The sequence below is a fragment of the Cupressus sempervirens genome, chromosome 8, assembly GCF_028749045.1.
Source record: "Cupressus sempervirens isolate cs-2001-9-10 chromosome 8, ASM2874904v1, whole genome shotgun sequence".
NCBI classification, from domain to species: domain Eukaryota; kingdom Viridiplantae; phylum Streptophyta; class Pinopsida; order Cupressales; family Cupressaceae; genus Cupressus; species Cupressus sempervirens.
The window spans coordinates 680,042,810-680,067,071 of record NC_143125.1 but is presented as its reverse complement, the minus strand read 5'-3'; the positions used below and the strand labels follow the sequence as shown (position 1 = coordinate 680,067,071).

The 24,262-nt window shown below is 33.6% G+C and overlaps 1 pseudogene across 1 annotated transcript in view; it reads right to left on the bottom strand.

Moving 5' to 3' along the window:
* Nucleotides 1-1,816: 1,816 nt before the first annotated feature.
* Nucleotides 1,817-24,262, bottom strand: part of LOC149544271 (uncharacterized) — a 57,354-nt pseudogene continuing 34,908 nt past the window's right edge. The window contains exons 5-10 of the transcript XR_016355115.1: nucleotides 8,383-8,669; nucleotides 5,285-5,432; nucleotides 4,143-4,315; nucleotides 2,556-2,610; nucleotides 2,346-2,403; nucleotides 1,817-2,249 (exon numbers count right to left, since the gene is read on the bottom strand). The product of XR_016355115.1 is annotated as an uncharacterized LOC149544271 (transcript). The remainder of the gene's footprint in view (nucleotides 2,250-2,345; nucleotides 2,404-2,555; nucleotides 2,611-4,142; nucleotides 4,316-5,284; nucleotides 5,433-8,382; nucleotides 8,670-24,262) is intronic.

Here is a 24,262-nt window from a genome sequence, read left to right as displayed (position 1 = left end):
GCACTAGCCGCAACCAAGTGCACTCCATATGAACAAAAATGAATCCACACATCAAATGAAAAAATCAAACAACAATCATGCATCACAAGTGACAAGACTAGGTTGAAAATATCAAAGAACATAAATTAACAATGTAGCTAAATGGGCACACATGGTACCAACATATGTATAACCTAGATTGTTGCACTCAATTAGGTATGCCCTCATTTATTTCATGGCACAAAAGTAAAGATTAATGCACCAATGCCTCTTTATGAACAATTTTTTTATGTGATCATGAAACTCATGATATAGTATAGGAGATTCAGATTTTCATGATTTGAAGATGTGCCTTGAGATGTCTCATTTGTAATTTGTGCCTTACTTCAATGTTCATTATATACAATCATAACACCATAAATTATTTCACCAATGCTTGAATGTATATATACCTTATCTTTCTCTTAATTATATGTGCCACGTATGATGTTCTATGTATACATTCTTTGTTTCCCATATAATTGTTAATTATCTTGTAACTGGATTTGAAAGAATCTTTCCAAATGTGTGTATGTGTATGTGTATTCTTATATACATATATACTTCAAATAAGTATACATATACATATATGATGTATGTATATTTATGTAAATGTATGTATGTCCAATTATATTTCATAAATTAAATTAAAATGATATATATGTAAATATTTCACACATATCTAGGTGCATCAACAACATTGATAAGAGAAAACATGACAAGTTTCCAATTCAAAAGTTGTTTCCTATTACATATAGAGGATTTCTAATATAGTGAACATTTGACACCATACATGTTTCATAATATCTCCTAATGATTAATTATATTATTAGAATGCATAACCTTATGTTCATGAAACAAATGAAAATGATTAGCGGCATCATCATAAACCATAGATGAACTCATAAAATTTTGGGATAAGACACTAGTTGCAGAGGTAACATAATATCATAGAGCATATGTACATAGAAACAACAACTATACTATTATCACATATCAAATCATCCTTAACATTAATATTTTTACTTAGAATCAAAGAGTAATCAACCACACCATGAGAAGAGAAAACACAAGAATCATAATTAAGTTACACCATTAGTGACAATGATTCAAATTCTTCTCAACAAAATAGTTATTCTGTGTACATAGTTGTGATCAATTAAAAAACACTAAGATCCTAAAAATTATGAAGCAAACGAAAAAGTATGCAAAATTCTCTCTCTCTCCCTCCCTCCCTCTCTCTACCATGTAAGTATACATTAATTATTCACGAGCATTCTCAAACTACAACAAAATCTCCACTAAAATGATATTGTTATAATACAGATGAAGGGAGATGAAAAAGAGTCATCCTCCCCAAGCATAAATTTCTATTGAGAAAAAACATTTCTTGCAAAATTGAAGGTCAAGATAATAATATATATTGGACTATATTTTCTCTTTGAGGCTAAGTGACTCATGTTATATTCTCAACATACACTAGACTATCCACTAAAATTATACTACTTATAGTGACAAAGGGAGGTGTCAAAATATATATAATATTTGTGTCCAAACATATATAATATTTCTTGCAAACTTGAAAGTCAATATAATAGAAATATTGTTTGGAACTATATTATCTTCAGGACTAAGTGATTCTTGCATAAGTAAATATAATAGAAATATTGTTTGGAACTATATTATCTTCAGGACTAAGTGATTCTTGCATAAGTTTTAGTACAAATTATGAAGATTATTAAAAGAAAGAACCAATTATTGTGAAGTCATCCATTGAGAGTAAAATACATGTAATCATTATATTAATATTCAATTAGATTAGATTAATCTTGAGCACTAACATCGATACCTTTTTGCTTCAGTATCCATGGCAAAAACAAACAAACAAGCAACGGTCCAAGCTCAAGCTCAAAATTAAAGATAATGGATATTTATTGCAATCCCCTTTCACAAGACAAACAAATGCTTTGACTCTCACTCTGCATTACACCTGCTGGTTGAGGAAGGCAAGAAGAAGCTTATTCACCTCCTCGGGAAATTGCTCTTGAACAAAATGGCTCCCTTCTGGGAAGTACTTTATCTCCAGATTGGGCACTTGAGATTTCAGGATCTCACTCTTAATATAATCTTCCATCCCTGGGAATTTGAATACATAATCTTTGGTACCCATTATTAGAAATGCTGGAGCTTTAATATTATAATCTGATAACTCCGCCAATTTGCCCCACTTGCTGTACATCCAAATTGCAGATCATGTAAGTTGTATGATAAAATACCCTCACTAAATGTTTCAAAGACAAAACGGAAACAATCATTCTAAGATTTACCTCATAAATGTAATGTATGGAACTTGGATGGGGAAAGCAAAACCAGATTTACAATCATCTGATGACGCCATGAATACCAAATCTCAGGAAATCCATGAAGCAATAACACAGTTGAACCTGTAATAAATTCTCATCAAGCCGTGGGCATACATGTAAGAACAATAGGCTGAGCACATAAAGAATCCTTGAATAAAAAATGTACAGAAATACCTGTTCCAAACTCTGCAACATGCAATTTCAGCTCACCAACATCAACATGTCTGTGCTAAATTTTCTCTATGAATATGAAAGCTTAATCGTGAAAAAGAGAAAATGTTCCAAGGTGAAGAAAAAATATTTGGTTGCGGGTAAGGATTATAACAGGATTTTGTTTCGAATGTGCCCGTTTTAAGATGTTTTTCCACATGTGCTATCCAGAAAAGCTGAAGTAAAAGCAAGGATTTTGTCAGAGATTACATTCTGAAAGCTGTATGTGTTAATGCATTATAGTTCTGTATTTTAATTATGTCTAAGACATTTCCTCATTTAAAAATGACGAGCTAGAATCTCCAGATGAACGGTCGAGAGTCATGCAGACACAATGACAACCATTTATGCGATTCCAAGCTTAGATCCATTTTTGCCATTCTAAGCATTGCCCCATATGAAATATTTGGTATTGTTTGTCGGCTCTTGTAAATAAATAAGGAGGAAATATTACCCTAATCACAAGGTCTTCTCTCATTAAATAAAGCTGCCAGACATCATTGGCAAAAGATAGAGATTTTTTAACAATGACTGACTAGCTGGGATTTTTTGTTCTGCTAGGATTTTCTTACTTCATGCGAACTTTCAGTTTTTTTTGCATACGGCCCTTCGCTTGCACTCCCCTTCTGTCGGCACTTGTCATACCGCATTTACTGCGAGAGCTTTAGGTTAGGATATAATGGCTCCGGCCAGCGGTGAACCAGTTGTTTCTGGTGTTCACGCTGCTGCTTTGGATTGCCATGGCATTGCCACCGAACAAACGCCCGTGCAAGTTTGTCCCGAAGGTTTTCCACGAGGTAATCCTGATATTGTCCTTCCTTTGCAAGAATTTGATGCTGCATGTGACTGGTTAGAACAACATACCTTGATAGGGTATTTTGTTGGTAGGACTCCCCCTGAAGCTATGCTCAGAGAATGGGTCAACAAAAGCTGGACTCCTCATGGAGTCCACCTTGACGCTGTGCAAAACCTTACCAAAGATTTTTTTTTTATTTCACTTTGCTAACCCGTCGCAAGCAAACGCGGTTTTTACCAACGGCCCTTGGTTTGTGGTTCCTCTCTGCTTGTTTTTCAGAAATGGTCTCGAGACTTCTTTGTCTCGGATGATAAAAAGCTTAGGGTTCCTATTTGGGTCAAATTCCTAGGTCTACCCTTGCCCTGCTGACCTTTTATTGAGTCTATTGCCCAAGCCCTTGGCAAAGTTGTTACCAAGGAGCCAGAAATTTTTTTTAATGTTCGCCCTCAGCGGCGTGTTTGCATTGAAGTTGATCTTTCTAAATATCTCAAAGATTCTGTGGAAATCCAGATTGATGCTCAAACCTTCTCACAGAAGGTGCTTTACTTGAACCTACCTAACACCTGTTATAGATGCCAGTCTGCGAAACACAAGATTGGGGATTGCCCTTTAGCTACGCCTAGGGTCAAACCCTAACCTAAAGCGACGCCTGTCAAATAGGTCAAAGGAAAAAAAAAAGAATGGGTTACTGTTGGGCGCAAGGGCAAGCCTGCCTTGAATCCTTTGGCCACCAAGCCATCCTATGCGGCAGTTACCGTGATTCCTCTTGCTTCCACTGAAGTGTCAGTGCCTGCTAGCGTGGAGATGCTAGCGACTTCCATTGCACTTGTTCCAGTTTTGCAGGTTTCAAACCTTGCTGGTTCGTAGGGGATTAAGGCGACCACCAAGGCCTCGTCCTTAGCTGGGGCTCGTTCTCCTCTTGCAGTCTCTTCCATAGTACCATCAACAATAAGTCATTCTTGCAGTCCTCCTCGACGTGTGGAGATATCAAGGGTAAAATGGCAGGCTGTAAGTCCAGAGGATTTCTCGTCTGACTTCCACCTGATTTCTACCTTTTTGCAGAATAGTTACTCCTCTTTGGAGGACGAGGATGATATGGAAGAGTTCTCATGAACTTCCTCTCTTGGAATGTTCGAGGTCTTACAGACCTCCCTAGAAAGTTCTATGTCCGAGATAGCCATCATAGACTTGGGAATTTAGATTTTCTTTGCCTACAAGAAGTTAAGATTTCTGGTTTCATGCTTTCTACCGCATGCTGCATCATTTGGCAAGATAGCCTCATGTTTTCTTCTCAGCATGAAGCTGGCCGAGGTGGTGTAGTTACTCTCCTGTCACCTCACCTTCATTCTGCTATTATCTCGCACGGTTCTGACCCCACACACTGTATTATTTTGCTTTTTCTTTCCATTAACAATCATTCTTTTGGAGTCATTAATGTTTATGCCTCCAATGATGTTGTGGAAAGGGCACAAATGTGGGTTTGGCTTGCTGACAACTTGTCGCCAGCTACTTGGGTCCTGTGTGGGGACTTCAATATGGTTGAAGTGGCCTCTGACAAAGATGGCATTCTACCTTTCCATTGGATAGCTGGGGAAAGAGAAGCCTAGTTTTACATGCGTCATAAATTGGGCTTTTTTGATCCCAATACTAGCCACCGTCATGATAGTGGGGCCTGACACACTTGGTCCAATTTTCATGCCGATCTTGACCGCATATTGAAACGTCTTGATCGTGCTATGATCTCGGCGCAATCTTTTTTTTTCTTTTCTGAAGATCATGATCTACCTGTCATTCCCCTGACAGATGTGATGTTGTTAGACCACTATCTCATTTATTTTGGCATTTTTTGGCAAACAGCTGTCCCCAAAGTGGCCAAGTCTCAATTCTTCCTCAACACGTCTGTGCTGTTGCATGCTTCCAGCATCTCCCACATACAATGTGTTTGGAATTTGAAACCAGGTCCACATTCCCATCGAGGTTGGATTCAATGGTGGAATGACGCCATTACTAGAATGGCTCAATTTTTGCGCATCTACGAGCGTCAACTGATAATTTTTAGAAAACAGTCTTATGAAGCCAACACCCTTCCTCTCAACAAAGCCTCTGAAGCACTCACCTTCAATCCCTTTGATGTGGATCTACAAATTCAGCTTGCCAAGCTTCGCCATGAAAAGCAAATTGTTGATAACTATGCTGCCCGAGGAGCTCAAATCAAAGCCCATCTCCACTGGTTGGAGGTTGGCGACAAAGCCTCGAAGGAGTTGTTCCAGGTTCTTCGAGCCTGTCATATCAATGTTGGGATTAAAAAGATAAAAAAAGGAACTGATGTTCTTTCCAGTCTGCCTGACATCCTACAAGCTTTTGTTCTTCACTATAAGAATGTCTTTGCTTCGCAGGGCCATTCGGTTTCTCAGGAGGAGGCTCTCAGAAAGCGTATTACTGTTACTCCAAACTACCTCGCAGTTGAGCAACACGCTTTCTGTGAGCAAATTTTTTCCCTCTGAGACCTTAAAGAGGCAATTTACTCCATGGCAGATGACAAATCCCCTGGGTGTGATAGATTTCTCTGTGAATTTTACAAACATCTTTGGGAGCAAATTGGTCCTGATCTGCACAAAGTCTATCTTGAAGCATACCATTCTAAAAGCTTAGGAGTGATCATAAATAAAGGCAATATTAAATTCATACCTAGCTAGTGATCCCGAGGACATTTGCAATTGGAGGCCCATCACCCTCCTGAATGTGTCTTATAAGATCATTGCTAAGGCGCTCTCTCTCAAAATCCGCCATATGCTTCCTCTAATTGTGCAGCCTGAACAAACTGGCTTCATCAAATCTAGGTACATTCTTGAAAACATCATTGCTGTCTGGAAAGGTATGGAATGGGTCCGTAAGTCCAAGTAGCAGGCTATCTTTTTAAAGATAGATTTTGCTAAAGCCTATGATCGCATTGAATGGCCTTTCATTTTGGCTATGCTTCAGGCTCTGGGTTTTGGTCCCAATTTCCTTCAGTCTTTGGAGATGCTCTTTGGTGACGCTAATGCTTGCATCACCATCAATAATTCGCAATTTGAAGCTTTTGGACTATTTCGTTCCATCAGACAAGGTTGTCCGCTAGCTCCAACACTTTATGTCCTTGCTGCTAAAGGTTTTGATTATTTACTTGCTCATTCTGTGTCTTCAAGACTTGTCTATGGCATTTCCTTGCCTGATTCTTCCTCCCAGTTAGTCAATGGTCATTTTGCTAATGATTCTTTTCCTACTCTTCTTGAAGATGAAGAAAACATCAAAAATGTTTTAAATTGTCTGGACACTTTTTGTCAAGCCTCTGGCTCTGCCATTCAATGGCATAAAACGCTCTACTATCGACAGTCTTTTTTGCCAGCTCCACCTTGGCTCAGCCAATTCCAATAGAAATGGGTTACTCATGGAGAAATCTTTTGCTTTCTTGGTATTCCCTTTGCTTTCTAGGCTTCCCCTGTGGAACTTTGGAATGCTGTGCTTACAAAGATTAGCAAAAAGCTTGATTATTGGATCACTAAGCCGCTTTCTCTTGCTAGTAAATTCCAGATTTGTTCTAAGATTTTGGCTGCCACCCATGTGTATTATTCTTCTTGTTGGGCTCCCTCCAAAGCTTCCTATCTCAAATTAGAACGTTTGCTCAGAGATTTTCTTTGGGCCTTTGGTTCTGACCATCATGGTTTTCACAGAGTTGCTTGGGATTTTTGTTGTCTCCCAAGGGAATCTGGGGGTCTCGGCCTGCTTTCCACTCAAAAGCAGGGCCTTGCCCTCTGTACTAAATGGATTATTAGAGCTATTTCTAGAGATGAAGCTTGGAAAATTCTTGTTAGGCATTGCATCTCTTCAGGCTTCCCTGCTAACAGACCGGCGGGGAAGGGGATTGGTTTTCAGACCCTTCTCACTATGCGTGAACTAGTGGTCATACATGGCTCTTTTGTTATAAAGAGCATCTGGAAAGCTTGAGAAGCTGTTAAATGTTGGCTTCGTTGGCCTGGTGATGAGTTTCGCAATGGGTTGTCCTTAAATTAACAGAACATTTAGTGGTCTCCCCTATTTGCCTTCTAGGGTACTCCTCTTGCCAAGACTCAAGGTGTCAGTGCTCTGCGTTTCTTTAAATGTGGCATCCGCATTACCAAGGATATTTTTTCAAGAGTCACCATGAATTTCAGGTCATGGGAGGATATGCAAGTTCAATATCGCCTTGTTCATGCCGATCGCCAGACTTATACCTTCTATTGTCTTCCATCCCTGTGTACTTACTTCATAAAGTGGGGATTCAGTCTGTTCATCCTTGGTGGTATGATTGGAAGTGGTTTCCTGCCACTCCATTTACTAATTATAAGCCCAATATGGGATACAGATGGCTTTCGCCCCACCTTCCGATGGTGGACATGCTTAATCAATGGTGGCATCTGCATTCTTCGCTTTCTCAATGGAGAAAACGGTTCGACACCATTTGGACTGCCATTATAGAACCTAAGATTGCACACTTTGCTTGGTGCCTTGCCTTCTAAGGTCTTCCCCTGGGGCCTCGGCTCAAGCACATTGGGGTTCCTGATCTCAGATGCCGCTTCTGTGGCCAACTTGAGTCCTTTTTGCATATTTTTTGGTTTTGCAAGCGTGCTCAGAATTATTGGCACTGGATTCATGATTTTTTCAAGCCTTTTAGGCCTGAACCTTTTTCATGGGACATGATCCTGCTGGGTGATTCCACCATATTTCCTTAGAAGTTCTCCCAGATTTGGTATACTTTTAGGATGGAAATTTTGTTTTCCCTATGGAAAGATAGGAATGCAATTTTATTCCCTCACAGTTTTTTGGATGTTAACATTGCTATGTACACTAAGGCATGCATTTGTAACAATGTCATTATGCAGATACAGGTGCAAGCTAATAATGTTGCCCTGGAGGTTGAACACTTACAAGAATTGTTAAATCATTGGGGCAATGCTCCTTGCACCATTGCCAGAGTGCCTCCGGATGCCTAGGCCGATGCCTCCTTGTCTCGCGGTCACCATTCTCGACGCTAGTCCTCTGGCCACCATTCACACACACCGCGCTCCTAGGGTCGCCGCCACCACTCTCCCAGCAGTGGTCATAGCGGGGTGAGGCACCACTCCGCTTCCCCACCGCGTGGTGGTTTTGGCTGGTCCCCGGCTCCCCCCTCTGGGCGGGCTTCTGGCTGGTCTCTGGCTCCTCCCCCTGGACGGGCACACTTTGGCATGTTTCCTCGGCTGGCCTTGGCAATTTCTCGTCTGTGGCTAGACAAGAAGGATGCAGAGACTGCGACTACCCCAGATCCTGCAGATGCTGCTAACGGCTGGACTGTTCCCAGTCCGCCTCACAATCCCACTGATTCGTGGGGATTTCCAGATAAAGATGATCCTCCTCCCTTTGTTGGTACTGCATTGGCAGCCTGAGGTTGTTTTTTTTTTTATGAATAGTTTATAGTTTCTGGCTGAGGCCATGTTGTTTATTCCGGCTTCGGCCGTTTGAACTCTTTCGTGGGGTGATCCTATATCCCCCAGCCCCATTTTTTGTGAATTGTAATCTTAGTAAATTTTATTAATTGAAAAGGACTATTCATCAAAAAATGATAGAGATTAATTTTTTAATATCCAAACACAACAGCTAAGGTACTTAATATAAATTCAACGGAAGCGATGCTATTTCTTTAGAGTTTATTAGTCGCTGCTCCTATTTAATCTTTTTAGCTCATCCTATATTATATTTTGATTTTGTAAAGGTTGGATTTAAAAAAGATTTTTCATATGATAAATGTTAATTTGCTATTGGTCTGTGGATATTTTAAATGCTAATTTGGTATTGGTCTATGGATTTTTTCAGTGGATTAATTGATTTATTGGAGATGAAAAAATGGAGAAAAAAATGTTTGAGAAGATATCGTAGTGGAGGGAGAAAAAATGTTTGAAAAGACAATGTAGTGGATGCATTTATGCTATGAAAAAGACTGACATTAGTGACATTAAATCATGCCCCACTTTTTATCCAATAAATTACCAGTGCACACAACAAAAGTTGGGTAATTGGAGCCACCACCATTATCACATTTAGAAGCTTGTCTATTAAAAAATGGTGAGCTCATGTTCTACAATTCTCTATTAAAAGGATACCTATCCCATTCTACAATTCTCAATTTCTTTAAATTTAATGGGGAAAAAAACTCTACATGACATAGGGTTTATATTTTAAAAACATTCGAAAGTATTGTTTAATTCAATTCAATACATTTTTTTTCATATTTAAGTATTTTTTAATACATAATTTATAAGAATTATAAGTAATTGTATTTCTATTTTTTTTAAGTAGTTCAAGTTTCATAAAGAGAAAAATTAAATTTATCATCTTCTTCTAGTTATTATGTTTTACGAAAATATCGAAGTACAAACTTTTGCATTAGATATTGGTAATGCAATAGTTACATTGATTATAAGCCATTGTACAAGCACTTCTAAATTTTTGAAATTATTATGTATAAAATATTTTACAGTTTACAATGGCACATGTTATAATTTGTATTTTATTAAGTTTTTATATGATATTTTAAATTACATTTAACCATAAACTCCTTACTTATTATACATATTAAAATAAGTAATAATGCATGAATACATAAAATAATTATAATTTCAAAAATATATTATAAAGATATCAAGATTATCTATGTATATTCTTCTTATATAAAAACATTATATCTACTTCTAAATTTGTAACTTTTTTTGTTATTATTTATCAAGCAATTTTAGTAATCATTTAATCATTCATACTTTGTTATAGACATGATCATAACTATAAATTTTTATTATTATATATTTACAATTTCAATCTTGTTTAATTACATCTAGACTAAATTAATTTTGATTAACAAAAAATCAACTATTTCATTTTTAATGCATTCTAAGATAAAGAAAGCTCAAAAAGAATCTTAACTTTAATTTACCTTTTTAATATTATTTTCTTATGAATTAAATAATTATCAAAATATTTAGATTTCTATTTATTTACTAGTACTCTATATCTTTTGTATGTAGAAGTCAATATTGCGAAATGAGAATCTACACAATTGTTCAATCAAACATTACTTTCATCTATACTTGAAAAAAATCAAGTGCTACAAACTTGTTTATGACTTTCATAAATGGAAAATAACAAATATGATGTTTCTTATCTTTGAAATGATTTACTACATGCTAACAATGTTCTTCTTTAGTTCTTTCCTTGATATTTAAAAAATACTTTTACTTTTTGCTTATTGCACCAATCACTTTTAAAAAACAATGCTAGTTGGCACTAAAATAAATTAAGAAACTTGGATCAAGTTTGTGTAATTTGTTTCCCTAATCACTTGGTAATCCATATTCATTAAAATGAATATACATAAGAGCTCACTCCTCCCAAAGGCAGGGACTCAGCTCATCAAGAGCTCTTGTCTTCAAATGTGATTGCTCAAATGTATTAAAAAATAAATAAAAATATATAGATTATCTAGTATCCGCCTATGCCCATTACATGTTGTGGCTATTCTCCTTAAAAATTGTATCATTTACTAAATTTCAAAAAAATGAAAACACAATGATTTTTTTGAAATTTTCAACATTTGATCTTCATGATATGTATATTTTGTTATTGAAAACAACAAAATTTTTGAGAATCATGTTTGACTTTTTTTTTTTTTTTTGGTCTTTGGTGCATTTTGTCTCGAGATAATGCTTCTCATGTATGGTCTCAGAGTACGAGGTAGTCCCATACATTGTCACCATTTGTTAACCCATACACCTATGGCTGGTGTCGTGGACTATAAAAGCTCCTTTCCTTTTCCATTGGCATAGTGTCAGTTTGATGCTATCAACTATTTTGCAACACACTCATGCCAAATGATAGACAAAAATATACATTCTCAACTAACAAAATGTATTTTAAATAATTCTTATTTCTTTATTTATTTCTTATTAATTTTTAAATTTTATTTTGTTAATAAGTTAAGTTTTGTTTTATGGAACTATCATTTTCTATTTTTAGTTTTTAGTTTTTAAAGGTAATCTAGAAAAATAAAATAAAACTTATTTATTTTAATTATTATTATTTTATAATATATAATTGATTAATTATTAAGCCCATAGATTTGTTGTAGGATTTTTGTTTCTCAAAAAAAAAAATTAACGAAGAATTTGTAATAGTGGACCCTCTAAAAGATTCGTTCAAGTTGAAGGTTTCAATCATTCTCATATATAATTATTTGATTGTTCTATTTCTTTAATTCCTTTATATTTGTATTTATTTATGACATTTCAAATTTGTAGATGTGGCATAAAAATATGTGTAAATATCATTATTAACTTTCAAAGGTGAAAGTCTTCTAAAGATTTCAAAAATAATGAATCTTATTAAATTTATACCTTTTATTTTATTATGAAGTTCATATTTATATTTGTTAACCTCTAATTTTAAAATCTAACATACTTCAATAACATTAATTATGCTAAGAGGCGTAACCTACAGTTGTAGAATGGGGAACTGAAGTGTTGTGACCGTGTTAATGTTAACTTTTTCATATTGAAAATTTAAGGCCGACTATTAACTTTTTAATATTGAAAATGTAAGGCCAACTATTAAATTTTTAATATTGAAAATTTAAGCCCGATGTATCGTCACATCCTGTATTGTCACATCCATAAAATTAATATTCACAAACAATTTGCAAACTAGAACCACACATAAAACTTTAAAAAGACAAGAGAAATAAAAATAAATAAGTCACAACACTCCAAATTCCTATAGCTGGCACAATGGTCCTAAAGTTGAGTATTAAAACAAAATAAATCATACATTATCCCCAAAGGTTTTTACAAGTATATGCATACAATATTATAAGGTTTAACATAGCCATGAAGAGAACGGAACAAATCTGATATAAATCATTAAAAATAGGTTTATGGATAGCTTTCACCAACAACAAAGTACAACACTCACTATACGTTCTCTAGAAAGCCTCTAAAAGTATCTCCTTATAAATTGCTGGATTAGCCATAGTTGGAATGTACTGTTATTAGCTATTTTGAAGGAACATCATACTTGGTCATTTCATTTCTATTGTATGTATTCTTGATATACTTTGACAAACAATTTGCAAACTAGAAATACACATAAAATTGAGAAATAGAAATAAATAAATCACCGCAGTCCAAATTTCTATAGCCGACACAATGGTCCTAAAGTTGAGTATTAAAACAAAATAAATTAGACATTATCCCCAAGGGTTTTTACAAGTATATGCATACAATATTATAAGGTTTAACTTACCCATGAAGAGAAATGAACAAATATGATATAAATCATTTATAAATAGGTTTATAAATGAGTTATAGTAATATGGGACTATTATTAATTTTCTAAAGGTGATTTTTAATTAACTATAAATAAGATATGCATATCAAATTTTTTAATAGAATTTGAACTTGTGATCTCTCTTCTAAATAAGCAAGTTCTTTACAACTCAAGTTAAAAACAAATTGTGCTTATAATTATATGTGAATAAGAAATATATGAAAATTGTCAAAAGCACTAACCTACAATAAAAGAGGCTTCTTTTAGACATTGTAAATGAATATTTAAAGATTTTTTAACTATAAAATTTGAATATTCATGTAATTTTATTTTTTATGTTAATGAAATATTCTAATATAATTAAGTATTGATAGATGGTTAATTTTTTGCAAAGTTAAGTTCTTTTAACAATTTCTTTCATCATTGTGTATATATATTTTTATAAATTTCATTTGATTTTATTTTCATTTACATATATTTTACATATTCTTCATTAATACTCATTTACTACAAACATTAGTACACTTATACTTATTTGTTCATCTCCCACTTTAATACTTGCACTAGCTTGGCCTTGGTCAATCCTAGAATGCCTCGTCCAAGACTAAATTTTGAGAATGAAGAGCAACAAAGATAGCATCAAAGTGAATATGCTCAAAATTATATGAGACAATGACATGAACAAAGGAATAATGCTCAAATAGAGGAAGCTACAAGTCCTAGAAATGAAGAGCAAAAAATACAACATACGGAATATGCACGACATTATATGAGACAACAATGTGAACAAATGACTAATGCAGAAAGAGAAGAAAGAAATCATCAAAATCAACTTGATAGAGAAAGACATGTCAAGAATAGGAAAACTATTACAGTCGAAGAGATTGAATAAAATGAGAGAACATGTAGATGATATAAGAGCACATTGTACACAAACATCTCAAGATAATCAAAATATAGCAAGAAGACAAATAAAAAGAGCTATCAACCTAGACAAAATGAATGAAAAAGAAAAACAACAAATTCAACTATGTAAATGTGAATCGAATCAAGGACAAGTTCGATCTCATGAAAATGGTGGATTTAGTTCTAATGGGATGAATTCTATGACAATAGAGCATGTTCTACAAATACCAAATGATCAAGTAGAGGATCTTATGAATGTTGATTTAGGAAATTATAATTTACAACAGGAGTTGACATCTCAAATAAGAAGACAAAGACAATTGAAAAGAACACAAACTAGAATGGATGAGGGGACAATTAATACTATTGAAAATAATAGGATTGACTTAAGGATATTAAAAATAATGTTTTTAAATGGACTAGATAAATTGGGTATGCCAAGTATGTGCTACATTTGTCAAGAAAGTTATCTTGTAGTGAAGGTTGTATGGGTCCTTGAAGGCCCTATTTGTCATCGATGTTGATAAGAAAAGAATGAATGTCAATTTTTAGCATCAAACAACATAGATCCTGATCCACAACCATTAGAACTTTCTAATCTTACACAAATAGAAGAAATGTTGATAGCACATATCAACCCCATTCTTCAAGTTACACATGCAACTGGAGGTCAATTTAAATATAAAGGGCACACCATAAGTTTTCCACAAGAAGTAAGAGCAATAGCCAAAACCTTACATTTGATAATAATATTCATCTATTTATAACAAATGATAATTTTTATAACCATAATAGAAATAAATTACATTCACTAAAAAAACTAGTTGCCTGCAGCATTGCATCAAAAGAAGGAAGTACTAATCTAGGGGGAGATCAAAACAATGAACTAGATATTGAATTATTACTTGCTAATGATGCAAGTGTTATGTTAACATCTAATTTATTGATTGAAGTGGGTCTTGTCAGTGGAGCTATGGGATACATTAGAAATATCATATACAAAATTAGAAATGCCCCACTAGATCCACCAACATATGTTATGGTTGAATTTCACAATTATTCTAGAATATCATTTGAAGATGGAGCTCCAAAATTAATTTTCATTTCTCCAATACAAAGAGGGCACACACGTCAATTGCCCTTATTTTTGGCTTGGGAATTAACTATCCATAAATCACAGGGATTAGCACTTTCCAAGGCATTAGTTGACATTGGACCAAGAGAAAGGATATAACTAACATTTGTTGCTATATCACAAGTTAAATCTTTGGATGGACTTCAAATTTTACCACTATTTTCTTATGATTGCTATGAAAAGATGAAGACAGGGAAGCACCTTGTGAAAAGCAAAACAAAGGAGGAATGACTCAAATCTCTAGAAAGAGATTAATTGTATGCATTTTATATACTATATTTCAATATCTATAAAACATAATGAATATGATCAACATCATGCTATAAAAAGAATATTTCAGATTAAAAATTTAATAGATTTCAATTTTACATGTTGTGTTGCGGATGCTACTAGCTTAAATATCTTTATACATCTATCTAAAATACTCCGAGAGATATCAAGCTCAAGGCACCTATCTATTCTCAATAACTATTTATTGAAATAGGCGCCTCAAGCTTGATATCTCATGGCATATTTTAGATAGATGTATAAAGATATCTAAGCTAGTAAATAATTTCATGATATTAAAGAAATAATTTTATTAGCCTTCATTCATTAGTATATGTTATATTAATATTAATTAAGACTAAAATCTAGTCCAAAAAATTGAACCATAACTAATTAAAACATAGTTATAACCACATAAAACATATTTTAACTAGAGAAATGCAATTCAAATAATTACTTAATATATCTATCTATCATAAGAAGTTTGGCTTACATAAAATAGATTATAGTCCAATAATGAAACAAGTGCCACTAGCTTAGTACTTGTCTTTAAGTAGTATTAGTTTTAATTTTGATTATTGTCCAATAATGAAACAAGTGCCATTGGCTTAGTACTTGCCTTAAGTAGTATTAGTTTTAATTTTGATGGTAAATTTAATTGTAAGTTTATTATATATTTATTATATGTATTAAAAATATTACTTTTTAATACAAATATATATGAGATAAGTAGAATAATGATTTTCTTGTTTGACTATACAATATTTTTCAATTATCTTGTTTTTTGATAGGTAACATTTTGATTTTGTATTAATATTAAAAAGAGGAATTACAAATATTGTCATATGCAAAGTTTAGCCAAAGTCCTTATAAACTTATATCTACCCAAACCCAAGGCCATACATATATGTTTGAACAAAAACTAGGCATTAACACCTTGCCATAAACAATAACTGCCCAAACCCACATAACCACCAAAAAATAAACATTTAGGTGCCCAATGAGCTGACACTATCCACCTCCACTAGCCACCTCATGTGAAGGTTGAAGTGGATTGATCATCTAGCACAAACCTTAGCCTTGGCTTCCCATGTGGATTGGCATCTTGGTGACACTTGTTGCTACTTTCTCCCACCTCTTCTATCAAGGAAACATCCAACCGCATGCCTTTTACCATGGATTCTCCCCCTTCCTTCCAATTCTTCCTCACAATCTAATGTCACAGGGGCTGTCTTGGAGCTAACACACTCTTGCGAGGTGTTGCCTTCTTGAATCCATGCTTATCCTCAACCGACACCCAAATCCTCGCCTATAAGAAGTCCACTATCTTCCTCCATCTTTTCTCTGTCTATGGGACGTGCATCCCTTTTGGTCTTGTCAAAGACTAGACGACTAGGGGTTGTACAAAATTCTCCCCACCTCCAATCAATCTACACGAATCTTGTTCCATCTCTAAGCCCATACCCAACACAACACATTTTACAATCTCTTCTAACCCCTATAGTCATTGTGGCTTGACACAAGCTACCATGACCATGCATACTTCCTCGTTGGATTTTCCCACCATCAGTAGCAACACCATGAAAAGTGAAGCCACATCTAGATTTGAGTGTCACTTCTAGAAAGAGTCCAAGTACTCCACACCATACATTTGTTGTATGCCCTCCAAAATATTCGGATCATTGAACATGAAAATGTTCTTCAAATGTTGGAATGTAATCTTTCCTTCATAAGTTTGTGTCTGGTTCTCTTAGCCCAGCAAAAAAATTTCCTCCATTTCTATCTCTATTGTTTAAAACTCTGTGGATTTTCTTGTCTTTCCTCCTTAAATTCACTTGCTTCAAACAATCAGAAAGCAAGCTCACGTTAGGGTGCCAATAAATTATTTCATACACTAACATGCACTAGAGATTGTGATCTCATGACTGCCATTAGGGGGATGGAATCATGATGAAATTTGTACTCCCTAAATGATCAACAAGAACACTTTTTTGGCCTCTTCATTCTAACTTCCTCTCTTTAATCTAATTCAAGAAGTCTAAGGTCTTCATATATTTCATTCTTGATCCCCAAAGTTGCATTTATGCCCATATTGGCTAGCTTGTTCACCACCCTATTTGCTTCTCAGTAAAATGGAAACCTTAACATCTTCAAACTCCATTAACATGCATTTGATCTGCTAAATGTATTTTTTGAGTTTCCAAGCTTCCAACTTCTCTCCTTTACTCCATTAATGATTATCTTTGAGTCCCCTTCAAGATGGACTCTTCGGATACCTAATTTAGCCCCTAATACTAGAGCCTCTTTTGTCGCAACACATTCTGGCACATTATTTGTGTCATCAGTCAGTTATTTGGCCACAAAAGCAAGAGTGTTTCCCTTATGATCTCTCACTACACAACCCCACCTAGAGACCCCCAGATTTTCCCTGGCAGCCCCATCAATATTTATTTTAACTCATCCTTCCTCTGGTGGTGTCCAAAATACCTTATCCCATTTCAGATTAGGATTAGCCATACCAAGCATATTAATGGGTCTTTTTTCAATTATCTTTATTATAGTACTTATCTTTTAGTTTATTAATCAATAGTCATTATAATATTTACTATATAATGGTATTATAGTATTAAAAAATAATGAATTCATTTTAATTTTAAAACATAATAATTTTTTTTTTTAAAGTTTTAAAAATGGGTATTAGTAGTGGGTGAATGAAATTTTTACAATATATTTTTCAATCTAAACATTTATGCAATATGGTTTTATATTTTTTAATTTTATTAAAATATGAATATATTTTAATTTATTCAAAAATAAAAATTGAATTCAAGAATAAGATAAATATAATAGATAATTTGTGTTCCCAAGGATGATAACAATGGAGTAGGGGATAAAATATAGTTTATAAATATAATATTTTACAATGCTATAATCCACATATAAGACATCAAATAATTCATCCAATAAGAGAGAAAAACAATTTATACAAATTATGTAGTTAAAAATTTACCATGTTTACCTTAGAAAATGTAATATTTATAATAAAAATATTAAATATATAAAAATTTAATTGGTCAACTACAACTTATTTGATCACTAGTTAAAATGAGGAAGTCAAGATCTTATTAGTTCTTGGCAAAGGAGGATACTATTGGAATAATTTAATTCCACTTTTTTAATTTAATCAATCATATTAAATTATTTTTAGAGTTATTTATTTTTTCTATAGTTCTATAAGTTGCACCTATTTAAAAATTTAACATATTATTATTTACTGATCTTTTTACTAGCTCCCACTAATTTTTAGTAAGGAGAAAATCATTTTTTGACACTTTAATTAGAAAATTTGAGGAAAAGCCTAGAACCCTTCAAGTACATTCTTTCTTAATAGTCATTTATGATTGGACTTTGCTTAAGGTTTTTGTTCTAGTGTTTTGAAAATTTTGTAATATATTCTTGTTGCCAGACCATCTCTTTGTTAAGTACAAGGATTCTTTGCACATTAGTTTTTTATTATAAATTATTTTGTTTAACCTTGTTTCTATTCAATATAATATTTGCAAACATATGTATCATTTAATATTTTTAATTAAATATCCACCCAAATTTCTGGTTAAAAAACATGCATAGTATACCAAATTATACTAGTTTAGACAAGGTGGGGAAAGTTTCTTGTAGTGGCAAGTTGCTTAAGCTATCCTATTGTTTACTATAGCTCTCAATATCATAGCTTCATAGTTATAGAAAATAGTGGGTGGACCAACCAAGGTAGTCCAGGTATAGATATGTAATTTTGGGTACATTCCTTAATTGCACTTGACCATCTCATACATTTGTCAGTCGATCGCAGTACATTTTGGGTTTCATTGTTGGTAATTTTTTAAGAGGTGCCTTTCATCCTTGATTTGAGAATTTCCACATTATGAACAATACTTTTTTTTGAATTTTTTTTTTCCCTATACGATTGCTTTGAATTCATTTCATGGCCAATTTGCTTCTTTGAGTGGAGAATGTTGATGGTTCACTATTGGTTGAATTGAAAGTCTCTTTACCTACTCACAGATTTTCCACAAGCCATGTAATGGCCTACCATGTGACCCAAAAGAAGTTAACCTAAAGTTTTGCTAAGTTGCATAACATTTTTTTAAAAAGTTAAAGATACTAACATAACAAAAATAGTTATAACATAGCAGAAGCAATTAACATTCACATAAACACATACCATGAAATAGATTACAATTCTTAAGGGTCCTATGACATTGAATCACATTTATGCTTAATTAATAATAAATATAATCTATAATAAATCCACATCAAATAATAATAAATTAGTATGAAACCATTTAAATAATATACAATTATATATGATGCCACTTGGCAATAAATAAAATGCTCAATCATCCAATGTACAAGTCACAGGGTATGAAAGGCTAAAATAATATACATCATGAAATAAATTACATCATCTCTTAAGATCTTATGAAATCAAATACAATACAATATTACAACCATCCATCACAGAAATACAAGAACAGATAGAAAGGAACATCCACACAAACACATCTAGCAAGCACCATTTGACACTCGAATCTCAATGGTATAAGAAAAAGCACTACCACCCAACCTCATGGAATAAAAAGAGGTCCACTCCCACTATGCTGAGGAGATAGTCTCAAGTCCCAAAGAGGATAACAAACTCAATAATCAAATCCAACATCTAGGTTCAAGGAATCACCTGAAAGAAATCTAACTCAAAGGTACCAAGACACAAATATCAACTAATCCTAGAGGCAGCACAGACACATAGGAAATCTACTATGCAAGTGGGCAAGTGTCATTGTATGAATCAATGCTAGAGTTACCCTAGCAATCTAACTTGACCCTGACCCCCTAGTGACTCCATGCGGCATTAATATCCTTTCATACTGACAAGGCATACTAACGATGCATGGTCGCAACCAAGCATCCTCTCTACTCCCATCCTAGTCTGCACTCGAGGCATGGGCGAGGAAATACAAAGAATCTTATTAGGTTCATTTTATTCCCATTTAGTATAATGTTTTTACTTATTAAACAACTTATAATGGGTTACCCTGGCAGCCACTTTGGGCCTCGGCCTCCATTGCAAGCCACTTTCCAACATGACATATAGATAACCTACCCTAAGCTTAGTAAAATCAAAAGATCACAAAAGACCACATACCACACATTAGTTCTTAACAAGCAATTGATGAGTACTAAAAATCATTGATCATAATCATAGATTCCACCAAAATGATCATCCTAATAGGGCTGATCCCAAAATCAAGTATACATAAACCAATTCATGTCATAACATGACATCACCAAGAATAAATCATACAAACACCTCACTCCTATACAAGCAACTGGAAAGCAATCCAAAAGCAACTGATCGAAGACTCAAAGGTTATATCAGATAGGTCAGACCATTCACCTCAGTTACACACAAGAACACTAGAAAGCAATAACAATCAATGTTGTAGACACCCAAAAATTTGCAAAGAATTAAATCATGCAATTATGATCAATCAGGACAAAATTAAAGAAATAATCAGAAGAAATACAATAAACTTTCAAATCAAAAATCACATCAAGTCATTAATCACCTATCAAATTGACCAGACCTAAATCAACTTTAAAAGAGGAAGAAAACAATTCAAATTCATAAAATAAAATTTAAAAAGGGAGGAAGGAAAAAGACAAAGTGTTGAAAATAAATCATTTATTAAATCATTAAAATCATTTTATCCTCACAAGATTGAAAATCTCCCTTTTACCATTTAAAATAATTTGAAAAATCCTCATATTATCCTCAAAACCAAGTTTGTTGGAATCTTCCTCCTAGCCTCTTAAGAGATATTTTGGGTTTCAATTTCACCCCCAATCAAAAGTGAAAATCCTATTTCTTACCCCAACCCCTTCTAAAATCCTAAAAATAGGAGGAAAATCTAAGAGGCAAGGGACCCAAGTTTTTATGCATCTACACTATAGGCATATTTAGACTCATTGTTTTAGCATTTTCATGGTAGCAAGTTCATAGAATTTTTAGCATCATTTAGTATCATTTTGCATCATTTTGTATCAGTTAACTCCATTTATTGCATATTTAGTTCATAGCATGATCATTTCAAGAGCATTTCTAGGAGTTATATTTCACATATAATCCATATTTTAGTCATAGATCTTGCATTTTTCATTGTAGATCTACATTTTTAGCACAATCCCATTCTAGAATTGTCACTAAGATGCTGGTCTGAGAGTTATTTTAGCAATTGTAGTTAGGGAGACATGAGACACTTGTAGAGGTTACATATGGATGATGATATCTTGGGTCTAGTATAGTTTTTCATTAGTCCATTTGCATTTTACGCTAAAGTTTCATGAATACACATTCATACCATGTACAAATACATCAAAACATCTCATAGAGCATACCAAACAAATTTCCATGGTTGAGTATAAAAGATTAAGATCAAAACATCATCATGACATCATAAAATAGAACTCTTGAGCCTTTGGTAAATATCTTGACTAGCCAAAGCTAAGTCAAATCCAAAAACCCCAACACCAGTAAATCACATGTTACATAAAGTGCATGCAAAAGTGAATTTCATAATTAATTAGGTTTTGAAAGCCCTAAAGTTCAATATTTACTAAAGTTTTCATATTAAATCATAGATGATTCTACAATGGAAATTGATTCTCTCAAACAAGAGTTTCAACCCAGAGAATTTCTAAAAATAGAAACACAACAAACATGAAGAAGACATGAATTTGAAGAATGAGCAACTACTGCACAAAACCACAAGATCCTACCTAGATCTAATGCTAAAACAATGAACACACAAACATGCAAGAATCTTCCCTTTCCTTTGAAAACCCTCTTTTTGAAAATTGGCTCCTCCAAACCTATGTATCTAGAAATGAGCTCTAATTTCCTTAATAAAGAGTTTTTCACCCAAATCAAGGCTTTGATCATGCAATCATGTGAAACCCTTTTTCGTTAATTACTATATTTTAATTTTCATCCACACACTTTATGCAAATTTAGCTAAAAAAAACTTTGTTAAATTAGAGCTTTCTCTCCCTTATTAAATCGTGTGACATTTTTAATAAAATATTTATTAATTTAACTAATAATATTATTTATAGTTTATTAAAAATAACACTCCTGAATAAATTATTATTAAATTTTGGTTTTCTTTGTTCTATTTTGTTCTCAAAATGCCTCCCTTGACCCCATTTTATACTACTTAACCAAGAGGTTTCTAGTTGCTTCTTGATCAAGACAACTCGACCAAGAAGTTTCTAGTTGCTTCTTGATTAAAAGAACCTAACCAATAGGTTACTAGTGGCTTTTAGGAGTCAATTAATTAATAATTTTTTTTGTAACTGTAACAATTATTTTCCAATTAATCACATATGGACAAATAGCTATCCAACCTACCTTAAACTAACACTTCCTCTTAGTGAGGAAGCTATTCTGCATGACACCCAACTTATCTTTGAAGACAATAAATTTTTCCTTCCCCAATGCCTTTGTCAGAATGTCTACTACCTGCTCCTCTGTAGGTATGTACTATAGCTGAACAACCCTCCATTGTACACAATCTTTGATGAAGTGATATTTGATGTCTACATTTTTAGACCTATCATGAAACACTAGATTCTCAAACAACTTGATGCAACTCTGATTGTCACAGTGTGTCATGCCGAAATTTTATAAGATAAAACACAACAATTTTTTTTTTATAATATTTATTATTATTTTATTTTATTTTTCAATCCTTACACATAACAATAATGATATAAGATTGATACACACCATTGACTATTCAAATAATTTAAGTCTATGAGCATAATAATGCTAACCACAATCATTATCTAATCTAACTTATTAGAGCTTAATCATTTTCCATGCCTACCTAAACCTTTTCCAAATCATTCTATGTTTGCTAACCAATATTCTAATTCGATGCCAAACATGTATTGTAATAGACTCGATTTATCCCTTTGGAGGAGCTACACTCTAAGGTTAACCTAATATTTTAATAATACTTGGTTTCCACAAACTAATAAAATCTTAAGAAAAGCATTAATTACTTACCATTTAGATCTTTCCAATAAATTATTTCAATTTAAATTCATATATAAAATTTCCTAATAACAACTTCATCCCACATATTAAATACAAAAAAAGAAGAAAATTAATTAACAATTGTATTCTAAGTTTCTTTCCCACATCTCTAATTACATATCAAAAACTAGCACATAGCTTCTAACACACTACTTACTAATCCTAATACTATTTTCTTTATTTAGATTAAAACATGGTTATGTTACTAAACCACACACTTGCTATCTTCCACCATAGCATCTAATCTACACAAAAATCTTAACTACATTATTAATGCCCATGACATGTATTAGACAAGGCAATTTTCTTCCCTATTATCTCAACTTTTAACTCAATCCAAGCCTATCTAGGAGGGTTCACCTGAGAAATCAGGAGGCTCCCTCTAAAGCATGTCCCCTTTTGGTGTTTCCTCCAAGACATTTGTTGGAGGTGACAAGTCTAAAACTGCTTGTGATGAAATGTCTTGTCTTTTTTTAAAACTTAATCTTTCACACCACTTGGCGCCCAGAAAAGTACATCTTTTTCTTGGAATGGGCCTCTCTGCCCAAGGTATATTCTGTTCTTCCCTAGGTCTACGTGTTGCTCAAGGAAAGAAAGTCACTTGAGTTTATAAATTGCCATATGTTTAAATAGACTTTTCATGTCCCCTCCTTGTGATTGCGCCTAGGTTCTATAGCTCATGGAATTTGCTTGGGTGAAAGAGATTAACTCATTTGTGGTGTTTATTTTCCTGATTTGACTTTAACCTATTGAAGTACGGATCACCTGTCAAGTGCTTGAGTATTGGAAAAGTCATGGTGGCAGATTTAGGTGGGATCCCATTGCCCACTAAAGTATGACTCATCTAGTAGCCTTTTTACTTATATCCTTAGGATTTGACGCCTAATACATGGGGCCCCAATTTTTTTTTAACTTGGTTAATATAAGAATGAAAATAACAAAGTGGGTAAATAGGGTAGTTAATATATTTTATTTATTTTTCTTTAGATGTGACTCCTCTAGGTCACGGGCCTCTTATAGACCTTTACTATTATTATTTTTGT